Genomic DNA, 10,862 nt, shown 5'->3' on the forward strand with positions numbered 1-10,862 from the left:
TTTTGTTTTGTTTTTATGTGTGAGAGAAATAGACCTATGATTTTAGTGACTGTTATTTTGGGTTTTGTATTATACGCCACTGGACCTAATCCCAACAGAAACAGACCACGTGCAGGGAAAGTGTGGGTAATTATCAGGATGTCAGTACAGTGATTGGCCAGGAGGTCTTAACAAAACAGGGAGGGAGGAGAAGCCAGGAGGTGGCCGGCACCTGAGAATGGGGGCTCCAGTCCGTGGGCAAACACAGCAGAGTGGCCTGGCGGGGGCAGGAGGTCTTTACAGGTGGAAAACAGAACGTTGTGGTGGGAAAGTGAAATCTCTGATTTTGCGGTTTCAGAGTTTGCTTGACAAGCTGTGGCCACGTAGGTGCTAACATTTCCTGCATGCCTCCGATGCAGCCCGTGCCCTTTTCAGTAACTGGCGCGCCTAGCCTCACACCTCATGTAACGCTGGCAGGGGGTTTCTCGTATTCGCCTGTTTCATAAAGAAACCGAGGCTCAGAGAGGTCCAGAAACTTCACTGCAGGGACAAGTCTGGTCACTGGCTGGGCTGGCATTAGAACCGAGGCCCGTGACTCCAGGGCCCAAGCTCTTAGCCACGCCCACTCTCCTGCGGGGCACGGAGCTGGGGACCACCAGCGGGCAAGCGAGAGCAGCGAAGGCCTGTGCGGTGGCTGCTGGCTGCATCCTCTGGATGGACGTTCAAACCCCCCAGCATGGTGGCCCGAGATGAGGTGAGGGGGAAGGCAGTGCCGCATACCAGACATTGAGTTTACAGACCAGGGCGGGGAGAGGGTGGGGCAGTGGTGACGGGACCCTTGACAGGGTGTGGAGGAGCTGAGATCTGGACACGCAGGGGTGCACCAGCCCTGCCCCTGGTCCCTGGGGTTCAGAGGCTTGGAAGACAGCACGTGAGTGTAGGGAGCCAGCACCCCGCAGCGTGGGTTAGATTGGGGCCGATGCAGACGCCCTGGGTTCACATCCCATCTCCACCTCTCACGCGGTGTCACCTCAGACAAGTTTCCCACCCTTTTGTGCCTCAGTGTCCGCGTGCATATGGCCACAGTGGTAGTTCCTGGCTTGAAAGACTGTGAAGATGAAATGGTGAGCCCTCGGGACTGTTGCTGTTTCAGGGCTTCGTGGACAAGGTAAGGGCCTGAGACAGAGCGGAGCGAGGTGAGGAGGGGATTCCAGACGGACAAGGGGAAGCCACAGGCTTGGTCACACTGTCTCCCAGGGAGGGCTCCACCCTTGTCTTCCGGTCACCACGCTGGGCACATCCCCGGGCCTCTCTCCTCAGCATTCTGTTTCTAATATAAGAAAAGACCCGCCCTTCTAATGAAATGCCTGAACATCTCTGGCAGGGGCAGTGTTTTCCTCCGCCCATGTGTCACCCGGCACCTGTACCCGGGCCATTGTCTAACAGTGTTTGTTGGATGATGGCACGAGCTGCCCCGGCCTTGCTAGCAGGTTCACTGCCCTCCTCGTCCTGCCAGGAGCCCTGTTTGCCAGCTCCGGGCCCAGGCCCTGCCCCGGCTGCCGACGCCGCTTGGCTCTGACTGTTCACGTTCTGTCTGCGCCTGGGGGGTCCCACCCTCTCGTTGCATGGCCAGCTATTTACTGCTTTGGGTCTGCAGTTATTATTAGACACCATGGAACCCAATCCTGCTAAGGGAGTTTTTATTAGCAAGTGTCATAAGGCTGGCATCTGTGTGTCTGTTTAGGAAAACTTCTGGTGAGGCTGAGGCAAGTATTAGGATGCCAATGAGTCTATTAAAGAACCAGGCACCACTGGGCCTACAAACGTCTGGATGGTCACAGGCCATGGGCAGGTCCAAGCTCTCTTCGGGTCTCAGCACCTCTGGGTCGGGAGGGGGCAGCTCCAGGTCCCGCGCTGGTCCAGCCTCTCGCCCTGCACTCTGCTGATGACATGCAGGGTGACGCTGGACCAGGCCTTTCATCTCGGGGGCATCATGGTGTGGATCTGTGAAATGGAAAGAATGTTTCCTCACAGGGCCCAGCATGCCGCAGGTTCTTGTGGGAAGGACAAGAACCAGCAGATCTGACCTTCAGGACAGCGCTTGGGGTCGGTGTTAGAGAAGCTACATCGCTTGCCCAGATTCACAGAGCGAGTGAGCCGAGGAGCTGAGATCTGGATCTTGGTGAGTCTAGCTCCAAAGGTCATGCTATTTTCTCTGCGCCAGAAGGTCAAACAGCCTCAAAGAATTGCCACCTCCCCCAGGGTATCTGGGAGGTTTGGGAAGGGAGGTGCACAGAAGAGAAGATGGGGCGAGGGCAGAGTTGGGAGGGAGAGGGGACACAAGGAAAGGACCTCAGTGGCACATTAGCTTGGGAGGAGCGCCAGGCAGGCTCTTCCTTTTTCCTTCGCGGTAGTTACATGGGTGTCTTCACGTTGTGATAATTCGTGGAGCTGCACGCCGAGATTTGTGCACTTTTCTGTACATATGTTACACTTTCAAAAAAGGTTTTTAAAAAAGGAACTTTGTATCATACAGTTATGGAGTCCAAATGTATTTTTAAAGTTCATACTCATACTATTACATATGCAGCTGTCATCTGCATCTATTCAAATGACATTAAAAGTTACCTTTAAGAATCTGAAGATATGCGGGTAGAATTCCCAAGAGTCAGGGTCCCCGTGCAGATCCCAGAAAGGAAATTCTGGGAATTGCTGACCTTCCTGTGGTTGACTAGCTCCTGACCGGGGAACCACCGTGGGTCACAGGCCCTCCTGCTCCTGCCCAGCTAGAAGGCTGTTTTCTTCAGCTTCCCTTGCATCTAGATTGTCTACAGGACTTAGATTAGCCAACGAGATGTGAGCAGAAGTGTTAGGTGAGGCTTCAGGGAATGTTCTTAAAGGGAGAAAGAGCAACCTGTCTTTATCTCTTCCTCCATCTTGTTAACTGGACTTTAGATGTGATGGCTGGAGCTCTGGTTTCTACTGTGTAACACAAGGACAAGAGCGACATCCTTGGGATAGTGGAGTAACGAGCTAGGAGGAGCCCAGATTTCCAAAGACTTTTTCAAATGGAGCCACTCCCTAACCTTGGATTGCTTCCTTTAGAACCGTGGTCGGCAAACTGCGGCTCGCGAGCCACATTCGGCTCTTTGGCCCCTTCAGTGTGGCTCTTCCTAAGCCTTAGGAGTACCCTAATTAAGTTAATAACAATGTACCTACCTATATAGTTTAAGTTTAAAATATTTGGCTCTCAAAAGAAATTTCAATCGTTGTACTGTTGATATTTGGCTCTGTTGACTAATGAGTTTGCCGACCACTGCCTTCGAATGTCTGTTACATGACCGAGAAGAAAATGTGTATCTATTACACCTTGTCATTTGGGGGATTTCTGTTTCTCAGAGCTGAACCTGATTTTAATCCATACTCCCCCCATGAAAGACACGGTGGCCTTTGCTTGTCCTCCTTGGGCCCCATGGTTAACCAAGGATCAGATGGGAACCCACCCTTTGACAGGCTGCAAGTTGAAAAGCCAAGAGGTCACACTCACCCCCACCTCCTGACATTAAGTCCCTACGTGAAAGCTGAGTGGTAACTCAAGTGGAATGATTTTATGGGGTCCAGGGAGTTGCCAACCACCTCTTCACATATGTGGTGCCTGAAATTCCATGTAGCCATGAGAATTTCTTCTCAAACACAAATGAGTCGAGGAAGGAGTACAGCATATTAGCATGAAGTCATTATCTTAGAAGCAGAGGCTGAGTTAGAGAATTTTAAAGATGAATGGGACCTCGGGGGCTCATTTAGCCCAGTGGTTTTCCAGCCCTCACATTCTGAGATGGTGCCTACGGGCTGCCATTTAGGCCAAGAAGGGGCATGAGGGGAGGACAGAGGACACAGGGCTCCCTTTTGCTTTGGACCCAAGTCTTCTATGCTGGGAACAATTAAAAACCACATCCCTCTTTATTTTATAGGCTAACGTCTAAGGTTGCCAATAGGTTAATCAGGCCTGAGTTCAGAAGGCCCGTTAGTGGCAGAGCCAGACCTAGAATTAGATTTCTGACTTTTAGGGCTGTGTTCTTTCTAGTGTTTCATAGTTCCTTGGTTAGCTTTAGGCTCACAGGCATCCTTCAGACAGGTAAACTTCAGACTTCCTGAAGGTCAGCTGCAGGCGTGTATTAAGGAGATGAGATAGTTTGGTGGGAGGACAGTGAAGGGCACATCTCCTCACTCCCTCATTTCTCTGTCATCAGCACTACTCCATCACAGCATCCGTGCTCCCTTAAAAGGAGGAAAGGGTAAATGCGTGGGAAGAAGTGCTGCTCTTTATTTATTTATTTATTTATTTATTTATTTATTTATTTTTATTGATTTCAGAAAGGAAGAGAGAGGGAGATCGAAGCATCAATGATGAGAGAGAATCATTGATCAGCTGTCTCCTGCATGCCCCCTACTGGGGATCGAGCCTGCAACCCAGGCACGTGCCCTGACTGGGAATTGAACCCACAACCTTTCAGTATATGGGACGATGCTCTCACCAACTGAGCCACCCGGCCAGGGCAGAAGCCTATACTTTAGATGGCAGAGCAGAGAATGGAAAGAACCAGGGTTCTAGAAATACTGATTAGCCAGTTGTGGGACCCACCCTTCCTCTAGCTTTTCTGATATGTGGAAAAATAAATTTCTCTACAGCTCCTGTTACTTTAGTCAAAAGATTTTAATTGACACACTGATCTTCAGGACACAAGAATTCTGGACACAAGGAACACAACCCATACTTAAGCTCAGTAGTCCCTGGTGGCAGGGGCATGTATGATGAGACAGCTGGCCAAACATGGAGGGCACTTCATGCAGGGAAACGCCATCCCGTGATCTCCGGGCTGCACCTCAAAGATAAAGGAACCTGTGCTAACACCCTGACAGTGGAGAATGGACTAACATGTTATGGTTTACTAGGCCTTTGCAGACATAATGCCTGAACGTGGGAATGACTTTTCCTGGGACTGTTTGGGTCAGTGGGTAGGACTTTTTGCACGGGGCTCTGTGTATCATATGGTGTGGGCCAATTCTGCTCACGCCCATTCATTTCTGTATGATGTGCACTTTCACGGCAACATCAGAGTCCTGTGCAACAGACACCGTATGCCCCCAAAGCTGGCAGAATTTACTATCTGGCCCTTTCAGAAAAAGCTTGCTGATCTCTGGGGTACAGCACTGTCTACCAGACCTGTCAGTCATGACAATTTGGGCAAACCCACAACATAGCAAGCTAGGCTGGCATCTTGGTGACCACACTGTGGGTGTGCAGGCAGAACACACCAATCCTCTTATTTTTTGTGTATAAGTATTGACATTGTTGGATGACAAGACATTTTCTTTAATCCTGTTTCCACTAATGTCTATTTTAGCATCAGGTATGTGTTCCCCATTAGATCGCACTGAAGATGGGTGAGGGTGAGGTTAAGGGGATGGTCGCCTGTGGGTTTCCTTATGGTGCTCGGGGCGCAGTTCTAATGGTTGCGACCTTTCGTGCGGGCACAGAGGGTAGATGCTTCAGATAAATTGCTCTTCAAATGGAGCACCAGAATACACATGCAAGCTATCGCGGAACCTTTCCCAGCAGCAGGGTTTCAAAGGGAGGGAGAAAAGAGTGTTTTTGCACCAGGAACCTGTGGAGCAGGGGGAACCCCAGATCATAGCGGGACACTCATCCCCTTTCTCTTCGCAGGTACCCACTCGCAGAAAAAAAAAAAGTGAGCCAGAGACAAGCTCCGAGGCCACCGGTGCTCAGTGGACCGGCCCTGGGTGACCATGCTTCACGGGGTTTCCATGAATATCAAACGGGTTGGGTGCTGAAGCACTTACTACGGCGCCAGGTTTCGTAGGGCAGTGACCCTCGGCCTGTCCTCCTTGCCTCTCCCCTGGAAGGAGGCAGAGAGTTCACTCTCAGGTTGGTGCAGCAATGAGCCCCCAGTGGGGTGGGAGGCTGTGGCAGCAGGGAGGGTCAGATCTCTCAGGGGAAAGAAAGATAAGCTGTCCCATGCATGCCTTTTCCGTCATTTCTCCCTCAAACTCTTCCCCACCAGCCTGCAGACGGATTTATCTAAAGTGCAGATCTGATCATATCATTTCCCGACTTAACATCTTGCAAGGAATGGATCCCTGGATAAAATCCCAACTCCCCATGCTCCGGCTCCTGCCCACCCACCCAGCCGCCTCTCTCTAGCCACGCTGAGCCGACTATGCTACGTCTTCCACGGACAACCATTGCCCACATGTCCCCCTCTGCCCAGCACACCTCACCCCACTCCTTCACCCGGCTGGCTGTCCTTACCCATCGCAATTCAGGTCATCACCCTGAATTGTTCAAGATTATTTCAATTGTTCAAGATTATGTTCAAGATTATTTAATGTTATTTGGAATGCAGTTGGTACTTCGTAAGGCAACTGAACAAGGGGTTTAAATTACAGTTCTATTCGGTAATAGTAACTTATTGAACACAAGGCTGATGAAGTAGAGTCCAGTGTCTGCAGTTGACCAGGCCATGGCAAACCCTGGCTCTCTGGTTGTCAAGGGGCATTTCTGTTTAGTGGCTGCAAACCCCCCTCATCACAGGCAAAGCATCCCCACCCCAGAAGTCAGCCTCTTGAAGCTTGCCTTGTTAACACCAATATAAGGAGGCACGAAACAGCATGATGTACTTATCACAAACTCCTTGAGTACGTGGGTGGAATGTCACTTACATAATCTGGCCATCTGACACAAAACCTGGCTTTCCTAAACCGGCAGAAACCTCTGAGGTCTTGGGTAAAAAGGAGTCTTTCCATTTTATATCGGAGACAGTGCGCACAGCATGAGCAATGCCCATCAGTTATCAGCAATTTAGCAGCTTGTGCCAGTGTTGACATGTGTTCTTGGCTTAATTGTGCGTGAGCTTGTGTTTGAAACAATGACGCAGCTGTCCCCATTCCTGGCAATTAGGATGTAAAAATGGTGTTCGCTGACTCTGGCGTTGCGATAGCTTATGCATGTGTTTACTCCTTTGTTTGCAAGGCTTGCTGAGTGTTTGCTGCAGTTCTACAATCAGAATGTGCTTTCGGCTTCAGATGGAACCAGATCCATATTAATAGCAACAACGGGGACTGCAGACCTCTGTGTTTCAAGATCTTGGGGTCTGACCCACCCAGATGCTTGTGTTTGTGTGCATGTTAAGTAAGATGCTTCTTTGACTGGCTGTGAAGACAGTCAGATTTAAAACACCCTCAGGATTAGAAGGGCAGCGTCAGCAGAGGTGCGCTGGACAATGCTGATTGTTTGCAGAGAAGCAAGTGATCCAAATCCATCCCACACAGCAGACTGCCGCGAGGTTCTAACCGCGCGAATGTCAGCATCAGTCTTCTTCACCGCTAACTCAGGCGGGTGACCTGGCCATAGAGAAGTCAGTGCCAGGGTTCAAAGCTGTTACTTTCCCTGGACTATTTTGGCTCTTGGCTCAGTGGGCTTTTTTCGATTAGACTAGCCAGATAATGATAGTAGTGTTGGTGAGGGTGGGGACCAGTTCCTATTAGGTCACGGCAAGTCTGGAAAAATAACTTATATTTTGGAAAACTGTTCGGTAGTAGTCACTAAAGCTGAACATATGCACATTCTATGACCCCAAAATTTCATTTTTAAATACCAATACCCAGCAAAAGACATGCACTAGAAGTTCATGGCAGGAACTACCCACATGTCCATTTACAGAAGAATGGGTGAATAAGTTATGTGCAGTCCAACAGTGGCATACTCTACAGCAATAAGATGGAACATACTCTAACGGTATCTATAAACTATCTAAACTGTAACACATAGGCTAGTGTTCTATCCCTATGAAACAAATGACCACAGACTACAAACGACAAAAGTCGGGCTGAAAATAAAACACATTTACCAGCTCACAGGTGTGTAGGCCTTAAATCTGGGCACGATGTAGCTAGGTTCTCTGCTGAGCGCCTCACGAGCTGAAGTTAAGGTGTGGGTGGCTGGATCTCAGGATCCTATCGAAGTATGAAAGGTCCAAACCTGTAGAGAATTTTTTACGAGTTTATTTGAGTCAATTGCTGGGAAGCAAAATGCTCCAGAGAATGGCCGTTTTACAGCTTATTTTATATATTAGAATCAAAGAAGGAGATGTAAGGGGGGTTACATGAAATCCATTGGTGGTAGAGTAAAACGAAGAGATAAATACTTCTCTTACATTGGTGGGTATAGGATAGTCAACAATATTTACAGCACATAGAGATGGTATTTGGGGGAGCAAGATAACAACGAGGGGTCCTGTGGCCTCTCTGGTGTGGTGGGTGTACCCTGAGCGGTCTGGAAAAGGAAATTACTCGGACATTCTTAGACAATAGACAGGGTCGCTTAAAAAATAAAGATTGATTTTTGTCAAGGAAGTACCAGGCCTAGGATGTGACTGCTGCCGTGGCTCACTTTTCGTTAGGAATCTTTATGTTCAGACCATCCTATCTGGTTCCTTTGGGTCTCTGAGTCCGTAAGGCCCCCACGCAGGCCTCCCCTGAGCTTGCCAGGGTTAGTATGTGGCCCTTTTTCACTCACAATCCTCTTCCAAGCTCCTTCAGGTTGTTGGCAGAATTCAGGGTCTTTTGTGATTGGAGGACTGGCTCTCATTACCTGCTGGCTGTGGGCCAGGGGCCCATCTAGGCTCCTGGAGGCCAGCGGCATCTCTTGCGTGTGGACCCCTCTGTCTTTGAAGCCAACAATGTAGAACTTCCCTCGTGTCCATCCCCTCGTACTTCCAATCTCTTTCTTCAAAAAAAGCCCAGGGCTCATGTGATCAGGTCCATCGAGAACGATCTCCTCAAACACGGGGCCTTAATTACATCTGCAAAGGGACGCTACAGCAGCACCTAGATGGATGCCCGATTGACGACTGTTTGAGAAGGTGTGTGTACAAGAGAGGCTGATGGAATCTTGGGGGCCATCCTAGAAAACTCACAACATGTCACACACAGCATGCGCATGAATCTCACAATTGGTGGTGAGCAAAAGTCAGATATGAACGTATATGTAATGTATGATGCCATTTGGATAAAATACAGGAACAGGAAGCACTGATCTTTGGAGCTAGAAGTCAAATAGTGGTTACCATCGAGTCCATGGTAACTAGAAAAAGAAAGGAGAGAGTTGGGGGGAGGGGGCTGATAATGCTTTTGTTTCTTGGTCTTTGTCCTGGTTACATGGGTGTGTTCAGCTTATGAAAACACAGCAAGCTGTACATTTTCAGAATAATCTGGATTTATTACTTTCAAATAGATTCCGCCCCCCTCCCAAGGAAGTATGCATCTAAAGACAACTATCAGAGTGGATATCTGATGAGGTTGGAGAATGAGGAGGAAAATAAAGAAACAAGGGTACCTTGCCTGGAGAGATGATGATTCATGAACTCGTGTTTTATATGAATTATCTCATTAGTTCTTCTCAGCAACTCTGAGATATACTATTTTTTGAGAGATATACTATTAATATACCCATTTCACAGATGAGAAAGCTGTGGCACAGTGCAGTTAAGGTCACGAAATTAGTGGCCAAGGTTCAAACTCTGTCTGGCCCCAGAGCTCACCCCTTTAGTCACAACTATTTGAACTTTCTTGTTCATATATTATCTCTGAAAGTGTTCATAAAAAACCTGGTAAGGGCCAACTGAGGTGGCTCAGTGGTTGAGCATCGACCTGTGAACCAGGAGGGCACAAGCCTGGGTTGCTGGCTCAATCCCCAGTGGGGGAGGGGGAGGGGTGGTGCAGGAGGCAGCCAATCAATGATTCTCTTTCATCATTGATATTTCCATCTCTCTCTCTCCCTCGCCCTCCCTCTCTGAAACATAAAAATACATATGTTTTTTTAAAAAGAGGAAACTATTAAATGCCAACGCCAGAGCATTGGAGTCTGGGCACTTCTCCACCAAAGTTCTCTTTCTTGGTGCTATCAGAGTTGAATCCCTGACCTGACTCTACAACACCCTCCCTCTCCCCGAGGCTGGAGACCCTCGGAAGGGGCGCCCTTAGAATCTTCCAGCCAGGGCTCAGTGGTGACGCCCCGCGGGCACCTGACCCCTAGGCGCGGGGAGGCTGGGTGTCGGGATGACAGGCTGTCGCTTGCGTGGGATGGGATGGGGAGGAGGAAAGGGGAGCGCATTCAGGGGTTAGGATTTCTGAAGGGGCACGTCTTGACATTGCATTTGTGTTTATTTTCCCTGGTGTGCACGCTTGAAGTACAAACCTTTCTACTTAGTGACTGACTAAGGCTTTGGGGACTGTGGTACTCGAAGGCGGCCAGCTGCCTGACCTAAGATTTACGAGTGGTTCCAGCGAGAGACAAGGTCCCAGTGTCTCGGTGACAACAAGGTCTTTGATGAACAGCCAGGAGCTGCAGTTGGGAGGGAGAGGAGGCGAGAGCCCCCGGATTGCCTCCTCGCAGGATGGGGCGCCGGGGGCCATCAGCATGCAGGAGCCGCGCGCGTGTCCTTGAAGGGCTGCCCGGCTGACCTTGCTCCGCATTCTCCGGAGAAACCTCCCCAAGCGCGCGAGGCCGAGGCCGCGCGGTGACTCAGTGCCCGGCGCGCCGCATGCAAATGTTCCCCTCCAGCGAGCCCGGCGCCGCAGCTCGGCCTCCCTTTCCTTTCCTGCCCCCCTTTTTAATTCTACTCTTCAAACCCGGCTCCCTCCTCCCCCTCTGCACCGCCCAACAGCCAGACTGTCCGGGCGTTCTGTCCCCCACTTCCCATCCGCAGGACCGAAGGCCAACCTTCGCGCTCCCTCGCTGCGGGGATGGGGGATCGGGGATCGGACCTGGCCCTCCCGAGCCGGCACCGCGCAGGGTAACCGCG

At 50.1% G+C, this 10,862-nt stretch overlaps 1 long non-coding RNA gene across 1 annotated transcript; it reads right to left on the reverse strand.

Annotated features, from left to right (window-relative positions):
• Window positions 1-1,705: 1,705 nt before the first annotated feature.
• Window positions 1,706-10,856, reverse strand: LOC102259296. The gene is made up of 3 exons (XR_313558.2): window positions 10,781-10,856; window positions 7,908-8,038; window positions 1,706-1,983 (listed from the first exon to the last, which is right to left on the reverse strand). It is a non-coding gene; the product is annotated as an uncharacterized LOC102259296 (long non-coding RNA).
• Window positions 10,857-10,862: the final 6 nt, after the last annotated feature.

The sequence above is a fragment of the Myotis brandtii genome, unplaced genomic scaffold, assembly GCF_000412655.1.
Source record: "Myotis brandtii unplaced genomic scaffold, ASM41265v1 scaffold212, whole genome shotgun sequence".
Lineage (NCBI taxonomy): Eukaryota > Metazoa > Chordata > Mammalia > Chiroptera > Vespertilionidae > Myotis > Myotis brandtii.